At 38.9% G+C, this 21594-nt stretch overlaps 2 pseudogenes; one reads left to right on the top strand and one right to left on the bottom strand.

Annotated features, from left to right (window-relative positions):
- LOC138037611 (kinesin-like protein unc-104) overlaps positions 1-21594 on the top strand; it is a 44947-nt pseudogene that overhangs the window by 14265 nt on the left and 9088 nt on the right.
- LOC138031726 (uncharacterized) lies at positions 1648-3087 on the bottom strand (annotated as a pseudogene).

Raw genomic sequence — 21594 nt, forward strand, 5'->3', positions numbered from 1 at the left:
CATGTCCAACATAGCTTACTTCAGGAAAACGAAGTTTCACTTTCTTTGGATTGAACTTCAATCCCACTTCTCTGCTTCTAGCCAGTACTCTTCTCAATTTCTGATCAGTGTCGATTGGATCTTTACCATGTATCAAAAATCATCCACTATGATCTCCACAGGAACCCCTTCGAAGAGTTTGTCCATCTCCTTTTGGTAGATTTCAGGGGCAGAAGAGATGCCAAAAGGGAGCCTTGTAAATCAATATCGTCCCCAGAGGGTATTGAATGTTAAGAGCTTTGAGCTTTCATCATCCACAGGAGCTGCCAGTATCCACTGCAAGCATCCAGGGACATGAAACTCTTTGCACCCGATAATTGGTTGGCAACCTCCTCTACAGTAACCATTGGATAGTGAGGCCTCTTAAGAGCTTTGTTTAGGTCCCTTGGGTCAATGCAAATTCGAACATCATTCTTCGAGAGTGGAGTGTTTTTTTCTTTCACTTTCCGTTTGTAAATCACTAGCATTGATGAAACCCAAGGGGTGTGTTCCTCTTCTTTTACAATAATTCCATCTTCTTCCATCTCTGTGAGCTTCTCTTGTGCTGGTTCAAGAAGTGCAATTGGAATTTTTCTGGGAGGATGTACCACTGGAGGAACTGACAGGTCAACTTCCAAATGTACTTGTTTGGTAGCTTGCCAGGTTTATCACTAAAACAATCTTTATAGTCCTGCAACACAGGATCGGTTTGAAAGAAACTTGGCAGTTCTTGCTCTGGTTGTTTTGACTCTGCAGTAGTTATCACTTCAACGTTCATAAACTCAAGGACTTCTAAGTCTAAACAAGCATCACAACCCAGCAATGCTGTAAAATTTCCATCAACAACAAGATGCAACAGGTTACCGTAAACATGCATGTATAAGCTGCATCCGTAGATAAGCCGCACCCCGAATTTAGATGCGCAGATTTTGGAAAAAAATGTAATACAATAAAGTTTGAAGTTCCAGTAACGTTCTATTGCTATAAACCAACAAGGACAAATAATCAAGGTTTCACCATAAAGTTGAAATTCCTTCGATATTGAAACAAAACGAACGAATGCTTAATGTGGGGAGGAGTCTGGGCCAAGGCCTGGGTATCATGACCACGTCTATAAAGTTGTACCCGCAATAGGCGAAAAAATTCATGCAGAACAGGAGCTTGATAATGCAGTCGACAAATTTGCCGAGAAGGTGGTCAAGGACAATGAAACAGTCGGCCATTTACCTTGCGAGTATTCGCAAATTTTGTGGTATTTTATCGCACAAGGCAGAAAGATATGCGTGGAAGTGATTGGCCGAAGACGTCACTGCAAACAGCTGTGCGGAGGAATGGAGATTCCTTGTAGGTTGGTTTTTACTTGTTCGAGTAAAGCTTGAAAGAACTCTTGGAGAGCAAGGTTCGCTGATAAACACTCGAAGACAAAAACGGCTCCTTTAGGAGCCACCACTCATTAAAAAGTCAATGAGCAACAGCAACATGCTCTCAGTTTCTTTCATGTTTCTTTACTGAGATCTTAAGAAGTTGTATGAATATTAATTAGGTTTTTTAAAACTCCAAACACAGATGTATCCATGGATAAGCCGCACCCTTGATTTATGGCTTCAATTTTGTGAAAAAAAGTGTGGCTTATACATGGACGTTTACAGTAAGTTCATGACTCCCATATTGAGTTGGAAGCCTCACAGAGCCCTTTGGATGGATGGGTTTAGGTGCAAGCCACCCCTTCAAAGGTTGCTGAATTTCCTGAAGAGGTTTGTGTGTGATCTCCTTGTACAGCTCATAGGGAATGACTGTAGCTTCTGCACCAGTATCTGCCTTGATCTGTACATTCCTCCCAGCAATTTTGACAGTAATCAAACTCCTAGATTTCTTTCGAGTGCCGGAGACACTATCCAGCTCAACTGATTCAAAATAAGTGTGCACATCGTGAGTCGTTGGAGGGTCATGCTCCACAGCTGCAAGTAGTGAACCTTCAGCACTTAATTCTTTGAACACTTGTGCAAAGTGTCCTTCCTTCTTACACTTGTTGCATTTCTTTCCAAGAGCTGGGCAGCGAGGTGGCTGAGTAAATAGGGACCTTAAGCAAGGACGACGGCGACGGCTATGAGAACGTTGTCTAAAAATATTATTTCCTGTTACTGTAATAATTTTGCGATTGCTCCAAGTCGCTTGGCAAGGAGAATATGAATCCACATTGCAAGAATAAAATTGGTGAGAACGGTGTGGATATTAATTTTAGAGAGAAAATTGAAAATTGATCGTCAGGTGCTCTCGTCCTCCACATGACCTCAAATTTGATCATTTCACGTCGTTGTCAAGATGAGAACGGCAAAGAAATGTATTAAAATGTAAAATGCACTTGCAGAGCGTGTAGAACTACTGTTTTTGCTAATTAAACGTAATGTTTCGTTGCGTTCTTGTAGCCGTCGTCGTCGTCCTTGCTTAAGCTCCCTAATGGGTGCTTGTAACCACAAAACTTACAGTTACGAGCAGGTTACGTTCAGAACCCACCTCTGTTGGTGTATTGAACGTGTATTTCTGTTGTTCGGCTGCCTCGAATGTACCACAATAATCATGAGCAGTTTGCAGCGTTAAATCTGGTTTCTTCAGCAGTTCACCTCGCAATTCGTCTGACAAAACTCCTCCGACAATACGATCACGAATGAGTGATTCTCGGAGGTCGCTAAATTCACATGTTAAAGACAGTCTTTTCAGTTCACTGACGAAATTGTCAATCCTGTCACCTTCCTTCTGATTTTGCTGATATAACACCAGTCGCTCATAAATGACATTTCTAGCACCCTGGCACAATTCCTCGAATTTGCGACAGACATCTTAATAGCAATCTTTGTCTTCTTCATCGGTAAACACAAAGTGACTGTACTCTTCGATAGCTTCTGGCCCAGCACAATGTAACAGCAAGTTTACCTTCAGTTTGTCCGCTTTAGCATCTTTGCCCTTCGCAACAAGGTAAATCTCAAATTGCATAAAAAATTTCCTCCAGTTCTCAGCAGCATTCGCATCTAGAAACAGTAGACCAGGCATTCGAGAATCTCGCTCGGCCATTATACAAGATACAAAAATACAACTCACAGGAAACTTGCTTTTCCGTCAACTCATCTCACAATTCGGCAGGGCAGGAAACCGCTTCTGACACCATGTTATGATATCATTCAATCAAGCAATACTAAACTCAACAACTAGTAACATCTATTGATTCTAACATGTTCGTGTCGCTTTTAAAAGTCCCAATACAACGCACATGGTTTTCGGGGTGTCCATGTAAGTCACTCAGGGGCTCCTAAGGGGATCCCCAAAGGTTTCAATATTACAACAACGTGTGCGCGCCCAAGGGGCCCGGGGAGCTCCACTATTAAGATACAGCAATATTTTAACAACAACAACAACATTTCTTACATACAATTCTAGTCACAATGAAAAGTTTGTCCACCCAAATTTAGCAAAGCTAATCGAGTTGGGTGAAGCAAAGATAAAATAGTTCATTAATATATTTACAATGACAGAGAATACAAAAGGAAATATTTAAGAACAATGCCAATGTACAAGAGTGACTGAATGTTTAATTTCTATTATAGAGATTTGAGGTACTACAGTGGAATGCAGATTGAGATTCTAATTAGTTATTGTAATGAAAGATCTATTATTTGTTATCAAATATCACTTGACAGAGAGGCAATGCTGGCTGAAATGGGTGTGGCTATTGGTGTGGATGGTCATACTGTTGTAAACTTTAAAACAAAAAGTTAAAAAACCAGTTCAAATTCATTCTTCTACTTTCACCTATCTTGTTTTATAATGTTGGTGCTAATGCATGAAATATTTAAACAATGTTAATTGAAGTGACCATTTGGGATTTCTGTATCATTCTGAAACAGAGACCTCATGTAGTGAATTTAAATGAAGATCCCTTGATGTCTGAATGCCTCCTCTATTATGTGAAGGAGGGAATTACAAGGTAATTTTCTCTTGTCTTTTTTTTATTTATTAATTTTACATATTGCATTTATGAGATGATCCATTATTGGTTGTGATTGCGTGTTGTCAGACATTATGTTCTGTACTTCAGGGTTGGTCAAGCTGGAGCTAGAAGCCATCAAGACATACAGCTGAATGGAGAAAACATTCTGCAAGAACACTGCATCTTTGAACATACACCAGGCATGGCTAGCATTGTTTGATAAATGTTATTTTAAAAGTTCTAGATGAGGTTTCCCATTTTTGATCGAAGTAAATTTTTATAACTTAACACAAAGGAAAAAGTATGGTACCCAACTAACTGTTGTTCTTCTATAAGGTGTGGTCAAAATAATCCCTTGCAAAAACAGTCATACTTATGTTAATGGGAAACTGGTGACAGAATCCGCAGTGTTAAAGTCAGGTGAGGATTGGACTTTCATTCATGTCAAATCTGCTGTACTCACCACTATCATGCAGTGTTATCAATGTTGAGTAAATTGTAACAAATGAAACTTGTATGTTTGTCATTTTAGGAGCACGAATCATTCTGGGAAACAATCATGTATTCAGGTTTAATTTTCCTGATCAAGGTATTAAAAAACTATAACAACCAGGAACCTACGGCTTGACGGTATCTGACACTCTCCTCCTTATGAATAATCAGTGGGATTAAAGTAAATAAATATTTCCCACTTGAGATGGAATGTTATATAATTACGTAGGTGACACTTGCATTTCCAAGGCATTAACATTTGCTTATGTATTGGTGCATTTAGTGTATTCAAACTAAGTGGTTCTTGTTGCATGGATCCCTGTTTGAGAATTAGTGTTTTAGGCTTTTAAAATAAATCCATGAGAGAGAGAGAGAGAGAGCTGTTTCTGATATGGTAGTTGCATTGAGTTTTGATTCTGTCTATCACTTCCCTATGTCTAATCAGCTCCTATGGAATATTTAGTCAAGTATCAACAGATTTGAATTCATTACCATAATTATTGAATTACTATATAGTTAGGCATCATAGGATGAGCAATAATTGGGTATTATCATGTTCGTAACCATTCTTAAATCAAAGAATCAGGGTAAATGACCCCAAATCATATCTTTTGAATTATCATTCTCAGCTCGTGAAGAAAGAATCCGGCAATCACAAGTAAATCTGCTTGAAGATATAAATGGTAATAGCTGTGTGATATGTTTAAGTGTGTATTTATTTTGCACAGCTTTCAGGTGATACTCAGTAACAGTTGCAGTGATAATCTTCACATTTTCTTGAATTTTTTTTGGGCCCATCATACTCATTGATATACATGTTCGCATCCAGAGGAAATCAAGCAAAATCTGAATTCCTCAAATTATTGCTATAGTTTGCTAAGTTGACAGTTTTCCAGAATTTTGTGATGCACGTGCTTTTAGGACTAATGAAACAGCTTCATTCTACAATCGTGGACTAAATTGCCCATTATGTAAAAAAATTTTTTTCTCAATCTTATAATTACAGTTCCCGTCCCCCTCCCTGAAAAACATCAAGACCAAAAAACAAACAGTAGAGACCTTGAGATCTAGGAAATGGGAAATTGATCAATGCCACTGAAACATTAACATTAATTTTAATAAGCAAAATAATGCATCTACATACTGTATACATGTATTCAAGTTTTGTACATTTCTTTGTCACAAATTTTCTGTGTGAAATAACCAAATCTCAAGTTTTATGAACATGCATACAGCAAAGTTGGACTTTCTATCTTTCTATGAACACTGTTTCTCCCAGTTCAGCTGGTGTTAATTTGACGAGCTTTTGCAAATTGAATAAACTAAACAGTCATAAGAAAGTTTGAAAAATCGCATTTTGTTTCTGCAGGCAAAAGTGAGACAAAAGCCGAGGATCCTGTAGACTGGTCATTCGCTGTACTGGAACTGTTGAGGGAACAGGGATGGGACATCAAGGAAATGAATGACAGGTGAAGGATTTAATAATTCTTCTTCTCTCGAGTGCCTCAGCAACTATCAAAACTTAGCTTAGGTGCCTCAAAAAGAAGTCTCAATTATATAGAGCTGTTCCTTATCAGTTGCCACAAAAAACTGGCAATCCAGGGAGGGTCACATTGGTCAGATATTTCTCTATGCACTGATCCTTGGTGCTATATATCTTTGTCATCAGGGTTCAAGAGTTAGAGGAGCAAATCAAGAAAGAAAAAGATCAAGCAGATATGCTTCTGCAACAACAAAAACTGGTATTATTAGTGTGCTTTTACAAACTAGGAGTAATCAGGGATAGTAAGTGCATTCAAAATTTTGCCATTGAAATTAAGGCTGCGAGAACTTTGCTAAATATGGTGTGGTATATGTTGACGCAGGTTGACAAGGAACCCTTATTCATTAGGGTTTATTGGATTTTTGGGAAAGTGGTTCAACCAGCATGGTGGTAGTCCAAAGTAACCAAAGCAAGTGTTTTGCGGCTGCGGAGTGTTGCATGACATTGCAAAGAATGGCTGTGAGAGACCAAGAGACCCTGGAAATAAAGTTGCACTTGAACCTAATTTACACAGTTAGAGTTTCTGGGTTGTGAATCAGATGGAAAGGTTTTCCATTCTTTTTTTTTTATAAGAAGGAATTAATAAGAATTGTGACAAAAAAGGACATGAACGCAAGTTATTTGTTCTCCAGTGGACCGTCTACCTACATCTGACAGGATGATTGCCTCGTTTGCTTTGTCGTAGCTGGAATATTGAGGTTTCTTGACATTTTTAAAACGGTAATAAACAACTTGCTGAGGAGGCTTCATTGTATTACATCTATGGCCTTTTTAAGGAACATAATTTTGACTTTATAAAAGGACTGATGCTGACCTTACCAAGCTGAATCACATCTCACTACCTCCTTTTCTCATTATTTGCACTTGAGTGCACAGTGCTGCTTTGTCCTTAGGAGCGCACGCACCATGCCAAATCCAAGTATTTCCATTTCCGGTACCTTGCCACCCGCCCAAAAATCAAGATACTCCATGCTTAATGCTCATGCCCAGGCTTCTTGTGCGTCAAGTTCAGGATGCGTTCTACTGACAGTAAAATTAATGCAAATAGGAGCTGAGATTGAAATTGGTGGGAAGACTTGGATTGAATATTGATAACACTGCTTTCATTAGGAAAACTGCAGCTATCAGAGTTGAAGGATATAAATTGAAGAGACATCTAGATCACAATGGTCCATGCTACTGTAGGATCCCCTTGAAGGTCTTTCTCATGTTTTTGTGTTTATTTTCCTTTGTAGACATTTGAAACCAGGCTGCAGGAATTGCAACGGCAGGTATAATCAGTTAAGATGTTGAAGAAATTCATCAGGCTAGCAAAATTGAGAACTAGATTTGCTCTTTTAACCCTTTGATCTCTGAGGTGTCCCCCATTGACGAGTAAAATCGTCTGGCGTGAGGCAGAGTAAAATCTAAAAGTGTCACTCTTAAGACGGAAAGGGTAACAGTGCAAAAGGAAGTGATTTCTCATTGTTTCAATACAGCCATCTTTATCAAAACTAATGACAGTCACCGTGTAAGTTTTGAAAAAGGTGGCTTACAGTCATTGAAACTGTCAACACAAAATCACTTTCTTTTGGGCCATGTTAAAAGAAGCACTAAATTTCAATTTCAATTTCAATTTATTTTATTTTATTTAATACCAATGCAATGTCATTTAATACAGTCCTAGGCGACCTGCAATCAGCAAAGCTATTCTAGGTGGGCCTCTTTCTAAAACAAGTCCTGACTCTGCTAATAATCACATGTTATTAAATAAAATAAAATTGCATAAAAACATAAAAATTAAGAAATCAGTTAATTAATTCTTTATTTATTTTAATGACAAAGTACTATTGTGACCTTATGGAAATGACAAAGTTATTAAGATACCACAGTTGAAACATGACTAATTGCAATTTAGGTGACTTAAGAGTATTTTTACAGGTACATCCTTTTGCATGTGATCAGTAACCCCCATTTTTCCAGATATGAACATTCTGCTGTACAATGGAGGTCACATGATGTACTCTTTGAGAGTTTTCTCATTAGCAGAACTCTTTCATGGATAAAATGTGGACAAATGTTGAGAATATGCGGAATATCAATGGTTTGTGAAAAAGGGAACCTTTCTGACAATTATTCAAGACTATTCTTAACTGAAAGAGGTTTATCAAGTGCAACTCATTTTGACATCACTTTAAAAAAAAACATTTATTTTGTGATCTACTGACCCATTTGAAAAATAATGTTGGAAACTTGCATGCAAGGTGTTCTTAACGCACCTACAGTAGTTGTATCTGGCCAACATACATTGACCTCTAAACTCTAACTTGTTGTCTACAACCTGATATAGCATCTGTTAAATGATTGAAAGGTACATGTTGTATCTGAAAAAAATGAAAATTATGTGTTGTTTAACCAAGTGTGAAATAATTGGACTTGTCTTTCCGTTGATTAACTTGTCTTTTTTTTCCTTAGTATGATTCTCAACATGGTTCAATGCCTTATAAGAAAAAATTATTCATCTATCCACAATCAAAAACTGCGCAAATTCAAATTTCTCCGAGGGAATTGGGCCATTTTCGCCAAGGGCGATCAACAACAACAGAGAATAATCCTATAAAGGTATTCTTTCTAAAACCTGTGATACCGAGTGGACGGACTAATACTCTTTAACCATAATATAACTAGGTAGATTTGTGATAAACACTTGCACACATCCCATCAAAACAGTTTACCTGGAACTTGGTACTTTACTCTACATGGCAGTAAGAATTCATGAAATTTAATACTGTCTGAATACTTTACAGTAAAATCGGTTGTTCATTTGCGTGCCACTTTGCAATTTTGTGACGCTATGTTGGTGTTTTGATTGGCAGTTTGCTCCGAGGAAGTTGCAAGTTCAAATTTCAACTTGCTGCCAGCTGTTTACGTTCCCATGCAGAGTCAGGTATTTGGACCCGTTGAAAACGACCTTGATCTCTATTTTTTACTATATAAATTTACGGCATAATAACTCAACATTGGGTAGGGTTCGTGAGGCTGTGCAAAAATTAATGCTTAAATGACAAATCCACAATGTATCGCTGGCGTGGTTGTTTGCAAACCTTGAATTATCGCAAGTTCTGTGAAAACTATTCGTGTTGTCTCAAATATGCCTTCATCGACATAAAACAAAACTCACAAGAATTAAATTCAGGACTGTAAGGGGGTTGAAATATAAATTCAACAACACGATTTCTTAGCGTGGTGAAAGTCCATACAACAGCATCTTCGTTCGCCTTTACTGGATTCCACGCGTAAACGTTCTTCGAAGAAATTAATCATTTCAAATCCATTTGAAGGGCGTTCCAAAATTTAAAGTTGTCAATTCCAAACCGACTATGGATGGAAGGTTCGCAATGTAATTACAGGCATACCATTGGATTTCAACTGTGCGTACGTTGGGAAATTTGAACCCGCAACTTGCTCGGAGCTTAGTGCCAATCAAAAACGCAACATTGCGTGACAATATTGCAAAGTGGCGCGCAAACGAACAATCGGTTTCACTGTAACTTTCCTAAAAACTTAAATGTCATTTTCTAAAGTTCAAAGTCTCTAATAAAAGATGAATGGGTATAAACATTAAAAATGACGATATTCTTTCTTTGATCCTAAACTTGAAAAAAGTGTGGGTGAGGTTGTGCGTTTTGATCTTTGTCAAAATAGGATTGGTGCATTTAAGTTACTGCAACTTCTGGTGAAACAAGTTTCTCTGGGTTTGTAAATAAACTATGTTAATCCACTGAATTATTTTGTAGTGTCTATAATTGCTTTCTTGAACTGATCACTTCCAATCAAATCACGTCAAATTAAAGCGCTGCATTTCGAATGTTACTTTTTATTTAGAGGGTAAAACCAGAGTACCCAAAGAGTCCTGTATCTTCTCGGAACAGAGGGGAAAACCAACCAACTCAACTCCACGTATGATGCGGTGTCTGGGAATCGAACTTGAGACACATTGGTGGAAGGCGAGGGCTCTCACCAATACACCAACTCTGCTCCCTCAGTGAATTTCAGCAACTTACTATAGCTTCACCAGACATCAGCTATCAAAAGAAAGGGATTATTCTTGCACTTGTCGGGATTATGCTCTACAAATCCCAAAGAATAAAAAATGGAGGGGTTACATGAACTTGATGCAAACCTGTACAGACATTTGCGATACTTGTATACTGCTCTATCCGTGAGCTACAAAGCCACATCTGTAGCAACCAAGGTAATCGTGTTGTTGCTTTTATTTTTGTTTAGATGGATATGTCATCAGTTCCTTCCAGTGAATCAATAGACAGTGACATTGATGTTGATAGCTTTGACAGTAAGTGCCTTTATTTATATGTTTGCTCCCATCATACCTATGGCCTTCTCTGCTTTCATTGGGAGGAGTGGTCTTTAAATTTGCTCTTTTTTCAGGTGAGAGCCCACTGACGGAGAGAGAGCTCAATTTGGCTGAAGTAGTGGTGGATAAGTGGAAGTGTTACCAGTGGACCTCACTAAGGGTGGGTGGATATATGCAGTTCTCAGTCAGTGAAAACTGTCTAAGGCTCTTGAATTTCAATAGTCCATTAAATTAATTGACTATTGAAATTCAAGAATCAAGACAATTCAAGACAGTTGGTAGATTTTGTAAAGTTCTAGGGTACTTGAAATTTGCCTTTGCCCTTGGAAGCCCTAGACGTCTTACTAAACAAGATACAAAAAATAGCACGACCTTCAAAAGACAATTTCCTTAATTTTTGTGTGAACCGCGAAAAACATGCCAGAAGTCTTTGTATGCACCGTTGCAGAGTATGTATTCCCACCAAAATCTTTCTTGGTTGGATTTTATATTTATTCTGAAAAGGAAGGTTTTGTAAATGGATGTTACATTACATCACCTCACAGAACTTGCTTAGCATATTTATGCTTATTTTTGCTGGTTCAAAATTTTTTCAGCAAAGTAGTTTGGAATGTTTGGAACCATCATCATTAGTAACAGACAGTTACAGACATTAATGTCGATACGAAGAAGTTATTTTAGAAAACATTTAAGTATAAAAAACTGTGATAAAACATATCTAAACCTTTCTTTAAAATACTAAGAACTTTAGTATTTTAGTATCGTTACCTTAACGTCATTATCAAGTCAAATTTATTTGAAATTGCAAAATGTAAATACTAAAAGAACAATAGTTGATAAGGAACCTGCAGAGTGAAAGAAAGAAACAATGAAAATTAATTTTAAAAGTTTGGCACGTAAGGAGTCCACCTGGATATTCAAATTAGGCTTGAGACTCTTAATGAGGAGCATTTTGTAGACTAAGCGATCGAATTTGCCCTGGCACCTTTTTTATGTGGACCATTTGATTAATGTATACGTTTATTAAAACATGAATTTATCCCTTCTTTTCCATATAGCGCAGGTCGGATCACTCTGTGCATGTTTTATTTATCTTTGCTTTCTTTGTCTGTCCCGGTTTAATAACAGCAACATTGTAATCACTGTAACTGGGAACTCTGTTGTGTTATTTTTGTATTACAAAACACAAATTGCAACGAACATTTACAAATAAAGATGACCTACGAATGTCGAAGCATGTCTTGTAAACTTAAATTTCAAAGTATTGTTATTGTTGTCAAAAAGCCAAAATTCCAAAATGCCCAAAGGCTTGTATGACTGATCACGACCTCACATGTATTTTATCAAAATTTGATTTAGGATGACTTGTTGAGTCATGCAGTTCTTTTAAAAGAAGCAAATGCCATCAGCGTGGAGCTCAGAAAGAAGGTACAGTTTAGTGTAGCTTGTGAATTGGTCAGCTGAGATTTCAAGACCGCAGCAACGAGCCAATCAAATACTTGAATTATTGCCTTGCTGTTAATTGTCAGTTGTTGATTCTAACCCTAGAGACATTCATAACCCTTTCGTGTTTTTTTAAACCCTTTCGTTTATGAAGCTTTAATAAAGAATCAGAATGTCCCAAATAGGAGCCGAGCCTGTAACCTTCCAACCTATGATATTTTTGTTCATTTTATATTTTGTAGGAAAGTCTATTAAGGCTATCATTATTCTAAACTCATTTGATTTTCTTTAGTTAGACGTCTTGCCTGATGGCACCCCTTTGTAGGACTAGAAATTTTTTAATAAAGGTTGAATAAAGATTACTAGTTAGGATGACCTGGCAGTGAGCTAAAGGACGGAAATTTTGCAAAGATGGCATTCTCGCAAATGTCGGTGAGCAAGGATGGTGAAGTGGTGAGAACATTCGCCTTCCCGGCACCATTGTGGCCTTGTTTCGATTCCTGGGTCCTTTTTTTTCGAACGCCGATTACCACTAACCTGGAGTTAAATTTAATCCGGATTTCTTGTTTTCTTCTTCAAAAGCATTTTCTCTGATAATTTTGTTTGTTCTTTTAACAGCATTCAATCATTAAATTGTACACAAAAAGAATTAAACTGAATTTGCTTTTTAAACTTTCATTTCTAAATTAACATTTCGCACTAACCCTGGGTTATCTTAATCCTGCTTTGAACAACCCGGCCCTGGGCTCAGTGTCATAAGTGGGTTGAGTGATATTATGTCCAGGATTGAGCCTAATTAAATGCACGCGGATTTCAATAAGCGTCACGAAGTGTCCCCTTGCTCATCTCCCCAACCTCAACCAACATTACTCGTTTCTCGGAATACAAACAATTAACGTCACAAACTTTTCTCTCAAACGCTGCTCCTCAAGTAAAGATTAACAGCTGCATTTACCCCAAAACTAAAAATAACGCTAACCTTCACCCTTACCTTGTTGTTGTAAATAGGTAGGAAATGCTTAGAATTAATGGTCACTTCGTGTTGGATGTCAAAATTGGGTGTGCATCTAATTAGGGTCATTTCTGGACATAAGTGGCTGAGTTTGTTAATTGGTTCTCAACTCTGCTTCGAGACACTACGGGTACTCTGCTTTTACCCTCTCCCAAAAAAAACTTTTGATTTGATTTCAATGTACAGTATCCTCAATTAGTGCCCCCAGCACTAAATGACTCGACACCAAAATGAAGTTCATTATTTTTATTATTAATTATCATTGTGTATAAAAGAGATGGCCGGGTGAATGGTAACCTTGGTAATATTAGAGAATAAAGATGTATTTCTCAATGGTGACTCGAGTGTCCTCGCAAAACTGACGTTGCGTTTTACTTCGCACAGGTGGAGTTTCAATTCACTCTATTGACTGACACACTCTACACTCCTTGGCCATCAGTCCTTGCAAGTGATGTCAAACACACACCCCATACCTCTGTAGTAGCTGTTGATGTAAAGGACATGAAGAATGGCGCTTCACACTTCTGGTCGCTGGCCAAACTACGGTAACCGCTCTTCCACATTATTTTACTGGTAGATTTGTCGATAAAATTAACGTTAAGTGTTTGTCTCTGACTCGTGGGAACATTTAAGCACCAGCTGCATGAAGTCAAAAATTTATGCAAAATGAAATTCTTCTCAGGTAATTCGCCCAAGTAACGTCACAACCTCCATTTGTGGGCCACCTTAAAATACACTCGCTGCAGTTGAGTCACTAGATGGATGTGATACTTTGTTATCAACGTTTTTTAAACACTACTGTTTGTGGAAAATGCAAAGACTGTTTGTCAGTTGCAATTTCTTTAAATTTACATCCGAAAATGAGTGTGCTCTGATACTGACCAAGCCTTCTAGTTTACACCTTTTATCGTATTTGAAATCCTAAAAATCATGATTTAAACAAAAATTGTTGTTTGATATGCACAATAGAAAAGAATAGATGGCTGTGTTAATCACCCTTTCTTGTCGCCTTTTGAACGAAATATTTTAAGGGCGCAGCTCGCAATATCGAGCCAAAAGCACACTTTAAGGCACCTCTTGCACCAGCTATACGGTCCGTGTTTGATGTCGGAGCACAGCACCTCAGCCAGATGTAATTTACTGTGATGACTTTCAGAGAGGAAAACCAGAGAACTCGGAGAAAAACCCTGGAGTCAGGTCGACTGTAATTCAGACCGCACAAAATAGCAGTGGTGCTAAGCAAGGGTCATGACCAATGCGCCAGCCGGACTCCCAGTTCTTTTCATATACCGTAGTCTCTGTTAATAGACCCTAAGCCGTTGCCTCGTTTTTTGTTTTTTTGTTTTACTTTGTAGGGATCGACTTGAAGACATGCGCTTAATGTACGACACCGCAGCCGATTCCAGCAGCATCCTTTCTCATGACTTCGTTGATCCATTCTACGATTCGCTTCCTTGGTTCAGACTGATTGGGAGGTACATTTCTCATTTACTTGATTATTTATTCCTTTTTGTAATAGAAACAAAAGTATGGGTCGTTTTTCTTAGATCTTTCGTGTACCTGAGTAACCTGTTGTATGGTGTTCCTCTGGAGCAGAAGGTGCCAATTGTAAGCGAATCAGGAGACGTACAAGGTCATCTGGTCATCGGTATTCAACAATGTACAGGTACAGTATTAACTTTCCTCTTTTGTTTGATAATTCAAAGGAAACTTAACTTTAAACCACAGTCAAAGAAGGCCGTTTTATCCTAAATGAATTAATTTTGGAACCGCTGTGTCAACAGATGAGCAGATGTGGGGCGTGAATGAAGCGGGGCGACCAAGCGTGATGTGGCTGGAGTTTCCATGTGAAAACCGAGGGAATATAAGATTTAGATCTAATGATCTAAAAGATATTCCTAATGTCCAGGTTAGGTCACGTGGTGCATTTTCTTGGTTCTTGTTCTTTTCTTGGTTCTTGTTCCGAAGAAGTGTTGTTATGCATATCGTTTCTTTAACTCCACTTGATTCTTAAAGAGACGCGCTTCGAATGCTGTTTTTTCTTTTTAAGAACATTTTTTGCAGGGACTTTATTTGCTAGTTTTGTTCTGCTAAGACTGATAATTTTGGTGAAATCGAGCCAAGCTGAAATCCTTTCTGTTATTTTTGGCAAGCGAATTACTTTTGACGGTGTTTTTTTCTCGCTAACAGGCAGCAGAGGAGGCTGTTGAAGCAGATACAGCAGCAACAGAGCCTCCGTATTCCAAGGGAACACTTCATACTGGCCAACCTTTCGTGATCAGTGTCACCGTTTTGCGGGCTCAAGGAATCCCAGTTCCGTACACAGACGTATTCTGCCAGATACGGTAAGGTTTAAGACTCAAGCGCAGAACACACCAGGAGTAGCCCAAGGTCAGCTTTTAAATTATTAGTTTATTTCCCTTTTCTCCCTCCTTTACCTTTCTTTCTTGCATGCGAATTGTGGTCGTTATCTCAACAAAAGGCTACGGGTAGCTTACACTTTGTGCAAAGGAATTTTAGTCGATTTCCTTTAACATTCACAATATTTTAGGGATTTTTTGTTACAATATCTTGGTCAATATCCATTTCAATTCCTTAGTCCTAAGTCCAAAGTCCCCGTTCCGTGACTCAACCGTATGGTTAAGTGCGATCGTAGAATAGTTGTTGACATTTAAAACTGTTGTTAACGGCGTTGACTCCAATCAAAACCAGTAAAAAGATGCTTTACAAGTTTCTACGATGATAGTTTAAAATATTTCATACCTCTTTTTTAACAATACCGGGAGAAATTAGCCCTGTAAGATGTGTTAACCGAGTCATACGATGAACGGATATTGCATTGCGTGCAATGAAAACACAAAAGGTAGTTTGTGGTCACGCATACAATTATTTAATACATATTTCTCCGTTAATTATAAAAATTACAATTTCCTCGATTGTGATTGGCTTAAAAACTCGTCTTTTCCACTAATTCACTTGCCAAGTTGTTATCGGACAGTTCAATAAGCCAATCACATTTAAAGTTGTAGTTTAAATCAACCAACCACATTCATAATTGTAGTTTAAATCAACCAATCACAACCTTGGTTTCAATCGCCATAGAAACAGTGTACAGACTCCTTTCAGAGCGACGTTAAACAATTTACGCCTCCTTTGTCAGTTTTTAATTGCCAATTTTCCCTTTCTTTCATAACTTGGCTCTTCTTTCAAGGAAATTGTAATATTTATAATTAATTGGTAAGAGGGCTTCCCGTCGTCCTATTCGGTCTGTAATCATACTCGTGATAAACAAATCGGACTCCCGCTGCGCGCAGCCAAATCGCGATTTCCCCTCCTCCCCCCAAAAAAAGTAATTAGCAAAAGCAAAAGCAAAAGAAATAAAAACCTGGTAGTATTTTAATCCAGGAATAGCGATGAACGGCTTTTTTACCATTGCAGGTTTCTTTGTAGCGAAGAAGATGAAGGATTTTCCACTGAGCCAGTGCCAAATAACTTAGATGGCGGACCGTTGAGTTTCGACTATAACCAGAAGGTAAGAAAGGGCTCAGGTGGTAGCAGAATAATTAAGTCACAAGTCATTATGCATAGTTTCAAAAAGTGTTGAACTGCGCTTTTGAGTGGAAGGGAGAAAAATGGAGAAACCAAGCACTAAACGGTAATCAACTAGAAAGCGTCAACTACTTTGGTGACTCCGCGCAAGACATTTGTCTTATCATTCTTAACTTATTTTTAAGTAGTTGAATTGTTATTATAAGATTTATATGAGCACAAGTAAGGAAAGGCTGATTAATTAATTGATTGTGTTTTTTTCAATAATAGTTATGCATTAGTTGATCAGTGAATTGATTCAGTTCATTTGTTTTAAGGTTGGCGTGGTAGTTAACAGAACTTTCATCGACTATATTAGCGCCAGTCCCCTGCAGGTTGAAGTGTTTGGACATTATCTTCATCTTCCTCAGCATCTCTGCAGTAAAAACCTTCCAAGGTATGACTCCATGTACATTGCTCCATAGAAAAGTTGAAAGAAAATGGGTATCAAATCAAACATGCTCCACCAAATGCAAATGGAGATGGAGAAAATGTCAAGTATATGCTTTTCGTGCTTTTTGCTTATCTTTTTTTTTACCTCTTGTACATTCTTCATTTAACAACTTGAAAAATGCTAAGTAGTTATTGGACATTTAAAATGGACTTTGGTTGGTTTATTGATCTTTTTTTCGGCATAGATTATATGCTGATCACATGCTGATCACATCACAGATATCATTTGGCTTGTCAAAATGCTGGAAAGCAATAATTGTGGCCCAACCAATCACAGCTAAAACAGGCAAATTACAATCTGTTCAAGTTCTACTATGATCAAAAATCACATTTCGCAAGTTCTCGTGCTGAATACTCAAAATGTGAGATTTTATGCAATCATTTAACGGTCCGCCATTCCTTGGTGCGGTTCTGACCGATCTGGATCGATGAGAAAGTGACGTCATTTACTCACTAGCTTAGAAATGAAGTGTGTGAATACGGCTGAATTAGTATGCAGCACGACAGGTTTTGGCTTTCAGAATGTCAAATTCGTGTTCTGCATACTAAGCCGCACTCACACACTGCATTTTTAAGCTAGAAAGTAAATGACATCACTTTCTTCTCGACCAGCTCTGCTTATTGGTCGGAACCGCACCAAGTAATGGCGGACCTTTAAATGAAAAAAAGTGGAGATAAAATAAACAGTCTTCTCCTTGAAATTACTACAAAAAATTTAGCCTGAACATTCACTTTGAGTTGGTGCATGATTTTATGATATGTGATATAAGATGCATGATAATTACAAAACCTGTGATATCTCATGTGTTTATTTTATTAATGCTTATTGTTTTATTTTTTCTTTGTCTATTAATCATAATATTTTTATTGATTAATCATTCAACTATACCCCTTTTTATAAATACATTTTTTGTAATATTTACTTTTATTCTTTTATTATTATTACTTTAACTGTTGAAGCTTGTACTTATATGCATTCTGATTCATTGCAGAGCCGTCATAAGAGGAGGAAAACTGGAATCAAAGTCTCTAAATGGTATCTGACAAAACTTTCTAGCGTTTGTAGACATTAAGTAGACAAGGTGTTAACGAATCAAGTGAGGCGTAACGCTACTGTGAATCCAGGTCAGAGATTTTTCTCTTTCCTTGGGTGATGCACAAAAAAGTTCTTGATGCTGTTGATCAGCGAAGGCACTTCATTCATCACGTTAACAGTAGCGTTAGTCCTCACTTGATTCATTTACGTCTATGTATTATACACGCCACTAAGGACAACACTCATTTACAGTAAACTAAACAAGCTTTGAATTAAGATTTTTGCAGAAATAAAACTGTCGGAAAGCCGTTGGTTGTGAATCATACTGATGTTGTTTATTTTTTGCTTTAGAATCGCAGTGTACCATGTCTTTGCCTTATCAATTCTGCGGGTAAGGAACTATGAAAATGTAACAACAGTCGCAAAATCAAGTGTTGTTCTTTCCTTTTGGAATAGACGGAAAGGCCTTCATTAGAATTTTAATATTCTCAAACAAGATATCTTTTTCCAGTGAATAGCCGGGCACTCCAATTTACCTGTTACTCTCTTTTTCTCGTATGCATTCTCTGTTGGGTGGCGGTTAAAGTGATGGACGAAGAGCATTTAATACATGATCTGTAAAACCTACTAATCAAGGGATCTTTAACTTTGCGTCCTTGAACGCAGTATTTTATTTAAATTTTTTACGTTTACTGCACTTATCCTCTAAAGTGGCTACGATTCACTTAACACCATTGGTTGCTTTACAGTGCAGATGAAGGAGGGCTAAAATTTGATTTGCTGATGTGGGTTGAAGTCCACGAAATGACACCAACTGGAGTGTAAGTTTGTCAGCCTTATATCTGAAAAGTTGGTTTTATCAAGAGAAAAATTTGTAAGCTTAACCTAAGTTTCTTTCCTCGTTCGATGAAACAGAATTTCGTGTATCACTCCCCACTGACGCAGCACCTCAGTTTCTTTCTTTTTTTTTTAAGTAATTATGGCAACTAACATTACAAACATTACTCATCGTACAATCCGCCCAACACACAGTTTCTTCAGAAGCTAAGCCCTTGATTTTTATTACATCTCGCGAATACTACACGAGCCATAATCGGTCAATGAATCGCTACTTGAAAAGTTTAATTATATTACACAAACTCCATGCGAAATATATGAGAGAGCATCAGGTAGAATCCCGCTTATTGTGCTACGAACCACTCTTTAACGCGTCTAAAGAAAACAACCATACCCCCAGAGCAAGGACAAAAGGAAGGTCAGATGTGACGTAGTACCATCACTCCCTGCGGCCCTATAACACGCCACTGACATGTGATACTCCATCTTTCCTGCTGTGCTACGAACACTTGAACAGGTAGGTGAATGTTGTGACCGCTTTTTTGCGTTATTTCGATTGTTCCAAGTCCCATCTCGGCTCCTTTCGAGACATCTTTCTATCAGTTAAGTAATCCCTTTCCTTTCAAAAGCATATCTTCGATCTTCGCAATGAAAAAGTCAAGGTGACACCGATCAAGATCCAGGTCTCGTTCGAGTTCAAGACATGATGCTCGTCGTGTTGATTCAGAGCGTTTGCATTCACCAAGCCGTCCTTAACGCCCGAGGATTTCGGATGAAGATCAGAAGAGGGCTCTGTTGCCACTTTTAGGCCATGAACTCGGGCTGATGAGCCACCATCTTGGGCTAATGAGCCACCAACCGGGGTTTGTGAACCCAAAAGGAGGCTAATAAGTCCTTCAACGATGCTGGAAATCAAAGTGACAGGGTTAGGTTAAGGTTAGGGTTAGGGTTAAAGTGAATGGCAGCCCAATCACACCTCCATCCCTGACCTTGCTCATAACGACAGATGCATCCAAGACAGGATGGGGTGCGGTCTGCTAAGGGCATCGCACAAATGGGCGTTGGTCGTAAGAGGAAAGCACACTTCATATAAACGTATTAGAACTCAAAGCTGCCTAAAGTCCTTTCTGAAGAATCATTCTCACCGAGTTGCCTTCCTCGGAATGGACAGCACCACAGCAATAGCCCATGTCAACAACAAGGGCGCCGGTTGCCAGGTCGACTTTCATCATAACTTTAACTTGGAACTCTGGAGGTGGTGCCTGGAGAGGAACATAGTGTTGTCCGCACAACATGTTCCCGCCAAACTAAACACTATTCCAGACACGGAATCGAGGGTGTTCAACGACAACAGCGAATGGAAGATAAAGCCTCAGATTTTCTTTCCCTTTCTGAAAGAATGCGAAATCAACCTGTTTGGTTCTCGCCTGCCCGGCCAGCTCCCCAAGTACTTGAGCTGGAGACTGGACCCAGAGGCCTTGCATGCGGATGCTCTGACAATGAAACTAGGCACTCTTTAAGGGTTATACGTTCCCACCTTTTAATCTGATTCCAGCTGTATTGAACAAAGTAACTCAGGACAAAGCAGACATCATATTAGTTGCACCCCTCTGGCAAGCACAGCCTTGGTGGCCGCTCCTCCTGAGCCTTGTGGTCGAGCAACCAGTCCTCATCCCAACCACCAGACACCTTTTGAGGGATCCATCAGACAGTCAAAGGACTCACCCAATGTTTCCCAGATTGCACCTAGCCGTGTTTCACATCTCCGCTACCAACTTTATCAAGATACTCCTTCCCTTCACGAAAAAAGTACAGATCAGCTTAAGGACGCTGGAGTTGCTGGTGTGATAAAAGAAAGGTTGATCCCTTTTCGGCATCTTTAGCTGACATCCTACTCTAGCTAACCGAGTTCTTCAATGTCGGAGCGGCTTACCGCTTAGTTAATGTTACCCGTTAAGCTATTTCCACAGCCACGCCAAGGTGGATGGTGAGTGAGTGAGTGAGTGAGTGAGTGAGTGAAGCTATTAGTCTCTCCCCTCGGGGCTTTTCAGGACTAATTTACAATGTTTCTCGGGGGACTTTAGCCAGACTGCTTATTACACAGTTTACAATTTTATGTTAGGTTTCAATGGTTTTCCTGTGGGTCAACATCTTTCAGTTACCCAGCTACTGGAAGGAATATTCAATAGCCGTCCCCCTAAACCTAGGTACTCCCACACTTGGGACGTAACTCTTGCCACTAAATACCTTGCATCGCTTGGTGGTAACAGGTTATTGTCTCCAAAGCAATTATCGCTTAACCTTGCCATGTTATTCTGGTTAGCCTGCCTGGAAAGAGTCTCGGCGCTAACAAAATCGGATCTTCGGCACTACCGCAGCCTTTCCAGGAGCCGTGGAGTTAACGCTCTCAGCTCCTCGTAAACAGGGCTTCTCCGATCGACTTCCGAAGGCCTTTTTTGCTCGATTTCCAGACTCTGCCCGATTGAGACATTATGCTCGTACTTAAAAGCCACACGTGCGGTTTGTTCAGCCGTTTTCTCCCTCTTCCAATGTGGATCCGTAGTTTTTCTTTATGTAAAGCCTCACAAACCGATTACGGCACCGTCCTTCCGGAGGTGGCTTCGTTCGCCACTCAAGGTTTCTGGTGTCGACACCAATATCTTCAAGGCACATTCTGTGCGTGGAGCTTCAACTACTGCAGCAACCGATTCCAATGTTCCCTTGTTGGAGATTGTAAGGATGACCGCTTGGTCTACTCTCAAATTTCAGAGGTTTTATTACAAACCTGTTCACAGCTCAGCGTTTGCTCATGTAGTTCTTCAATGAGCCTGTTTTT

The sequence above is a fragment of the Montipora capricornis genome, chromosome 2, assembly GCF_036669925.1.
Source record: "Montipora capricornis isolate CH-2021 chromosome 2, ASM3666992v2, whole genome shotgun sequence".
Taxonomy (NCBI): Eukaryota; Metazoa; Cnidaria; class Anthozoa; order Scleractinia; family Acroporidae; genus Montipora; species Montipora capricornis.